The 3,715-nt window shown below is 44.0% G+C and overlaps 1 protein-coding gene across 4 annotated transcripts in view; it reads right to left on the bottom strand.

The window, feature by feature from the left end:
- LOC100742326 overlaps positions 1-3,715 on the bottom strand; it is a 268,312-nt gene that overhangs the window by 206,508 nt on the left and 58,089 nt on the right. The gene's annotated exons all lie outside the window — the stretch shown is intronic.

A 3,715-nucleotide genomic window follows, 5' to 3' on the forward strand; every position in this document is an offset into this window, starting at 1 on the left:
TGGGGTGGTGCGGGGGGGGGGGGGAGGGGGTTAAAAGGGTATGAGAAAAGTGAAGTGAAAAAAAGAATCGTGCGGAGCGCGGTGGGGACCATTTATCGCGAGTGAGGAGGATCGGTAGACCGAGCAAAAAGGAAGAAAGAAGGTGCTGGTAAAAAATCTCGCCCTTCGGCTTTTATAGAGCTTAATTCGCCGCCATTAAGTTTTAATTGGCCGCGTTTAATCGATCCACCGTTTTAATGTCCCTTGTAACCGCCCCGAATATATACGGGTTCGCGGTAACCATAAACCCATATATCGTGCGAGTAACGATCAACAGTATCAATTTGTATTGCTATAAAATCGCATCGAAATACGTAACACCGTTCCTGCTCTACTTTGATCTTTCATTTTTTCCCAATTGATGCAAAGCTTCTTGCATTTCTTCGAAAGAATATTTAACAAGCCTGTTGGTATACGCTGGCATAACGACAGAATTAAACAGAACAGTTCATTAAATGGAAGTGACGTGAAAAAGGATAGTTGAGTCAGAAAAGTCATTGAAGAGTACACTGTAGGAAGCGCTATTAACTCCTACGTAAAAGTTATAGTCTTTTAGTAATCACATCCTTAAGTTAGTACCGTATTTATTGAAACATTATACGTCCCACCTTTACTTGCTCATTAACGGGCCGTTTTCTCTTCCAAATTGTTCCACTTTTTAAACGACTATAAGGAAGAATTCAACGGAACTACTAGAGATTGCAAATTCTAGATACGATCGAACGTCTAGGAATCGCGATGCGATCAACGATCCCACGAAACCCAAAATACCTCAGACAGACGCCAGTTTACGTATTTATGCGTTTCCTAACATCGGCTCGACCTATGGCCACGTTTCTAACAGCTCGATGAAGCGAAACACGAATAACAGAGGAGAGGAGCGGAGTATCGTGGCGATTTCTAACGCGAGGAGATCGCTGTTGGAACGAATCGCAGAGAATCGTGGCGTGGCATGACACGCAGACTAGGCAGAGAGAAACGAGCGCGTGAGATAAAGAGGAGAGAGAGATGATACACGGACACAGGGAAACAGAGGCACGATCTCTCGCCTCCGTAAGCGCTTCTGTCAACTGTATGTTCGCCGCTGGCTTCGCGGTGCATCCGCATTGCTCACGCGCTGCAGGGCCCCTTCATACCTCGAGTTGCAGCCACGACGCGCAACCGTGTGTTCGCGGTACATGCCGTTTGTCACCATTCAAGACGCTGACGTCGAATACCGAGCGAGTTTCACCCCAACACGACGTCAGGATTCTCCGTCAGCTGCTCCGCGAACATCGCCTAGAAAGACCTCGATACGCTACTCTGTTCACGATATTTTCGATTTCGATCGACCAGTCGCACGACGACCATTTCACGGATTTATATAACGCGGTGCACCTCGGTTAACCGCAGACCGCTGCCACCCTGCACCCTACACCCTCCCGGAGCATTGCGTTTCCGGTGCAAAAAGTAATTAATCCTGCAAGATGTTTAGTTTTTTAACGACGGCGACAGATCGTTACCGCGGTCGAGAACGATACGTAAGGAGTAGCGAAAATCTAACCGAATAGGTAGTGGTTGCTGAAATTACGCAAAGTTTCTAATTCATACTATTCTTAGTATTCTAGGGTTACATTTAGGTTACCGACAACTTCATCGACAATGTTTTCATCAACACAATTTCGCTGACACGGAGTTCGCCGACGATGGACATCGCCTTTTCCCATTAATTATTATACTTATCGTTTACTATCGTTTATGATTATGTATATCTTTATCTACATTCGCTCCTGTTTCTTTCTGTAATCTATGCTTCTAATATTTTCTATGGCTCCGACAGAACTCACTTCTTATGACTAGTCGATGGAAAACATAATTCACAAACAGTAGTAAACATACTTGTATGTGTATTAGAGAATTACGTATCTATATTCATTATGATGTAAACGCGACCAAGAGGCAGACTCTCTGAACCTGAACGAAATCTAATCTTATTTTAAATAGTAATGAATGTGGTTGAAATTAGAACATTTGATTGGCTATACATAATCCCGAATAAAACCTTCACAAAACAATTCAGGGTGATGATCTTGACGATATATTAAAAATTTATGGAAATCGGAGGTAACTAATTGTTTGTGAATACACGTTTATGTTTAGGATGTATCAATGATTTTTCTACTCATCATTTAGTTGCACTTCAACAAAAGTGTGATCGTCTAAAGCGTAAACAGCATAATTGGAAGTTTGCTATTTCTAAACGATCTTCTAACGTCACATTACACATCAGACGTACGCGTCTAACGCTTATAGGAAATACTATCATAAAACTACTAGGACTCAACTTTCATCTAGTCGTTAAAAAAGAGTATAACGTAGTTCCACTGTCTGCCTCAACAACGATGACATCGTCGTGTTCACCTAGATCAAAGTATGCATGAAGGCGTCTCGCGTCACACCACAGCGGTGAGAGAAGCTCGGTAAATCAGTGGTGTGGAGTAACGCGAACAAAAGCTACTTTGACTGGTCACCGGTGGCCTCCCAATTCCTGGCTAAACTATTTAAAAACAGTAGCAGTTGGTACTTTGTCCCGTGGATATACTTGAAAGTGCGGCGAGACAAAGGATACCACTGATCCAATAGAGTCCTTCTGCCGGCCAATCTGCGCAACTACTCGTTATCTTGCAAAATCAACGAGATTATCCTTTAACAGGGCTCGGCCATCTGTGCACTGTCCTAGGCTAACGGCGATTCGTCCGTATAAGGCTACCGCTTGATCGTCTCTAGCTTTGGAACGTGGCGGATTAACGATAGCTGCACGCGAGATCCGATAACGCCGTTCATGTTATAATTATCGTTCCGCTCAGTCAAATTATTCATACCGCGGGCAAAATTTCTAGGGACTTCCATACAAAAGTGGCAACACTAGGTTTCAATAGCTAAAACTTGCGTGAGCCGTTTGTCCAACCGTTCGTAGTAATCGGATTTTTGAATAGTCGTGATGGAAATTGTGGCAACCGGCAGTCTTCTAACAATAATATTTCCAATAACTCTCCTCCATAACTAAATCTACTTTCGAATAACTATTAGTACCCTGCTTCCTTTTTCCTCTTGTTTCGTACTTATCGTCGTATACACGATATAAGAGCATCCCGAGGCGCCAGAATTTCCATTTTCAATCTCTGCAGGACCACTTATTTCTCAATATCGTTTCCTCAAACCACAATGTTAGCCCGTCCCATTAATAATAACAATAACAATAATTCCACCCGTATATACGTTCAGGACCTTGAAACGCAGTGCGATTTCAATTAGGCGATCGTATCTTTGTTCATCGGTATGCCAGTGTCTCGTAACTTGACGGCGTCCAGCCGGACGATATCCGAATCGAGTACGTATCCGTTGCAGGTTGCGTTGCCATTGCCCTGGCAACAGGACCACGGAGCACGTCCGTCATATGCAATAACGTTAAGATAACGCAAGCTTTATAGCGGTACGTATCTGCTGTGTATCGTGGCACGCAACTCGCGCAACTGTCTCGTGATTTCTATGATAACGCGATGCCATGGCCGACGTGGCGCGGCGACCTGCCAGGCGATTACATTTTTTCAAACTTGCCAAACGAAACGACAACCGGTTTTCGGGTTATTGTCCGTAAACCGCGAATCCATGGTCGGAAGCGAGAATTTGCAAAACC

The sequence above is a fragment of the Bombus impatiens genome, unplaced genomic scaffold (genome assembly GCF_000188095.3).
Source record: "Bombus impatiens unplaced genomic scaffold, BIMP_2.2 scf_1506, whole genome shotgun sequence".
Taxonomy (NCBI): Eukaryota; Metazoa; Arthropoda; class Insecta; order Hymenoptera; family Apidae; genus Bombus; species Bombus impatiens.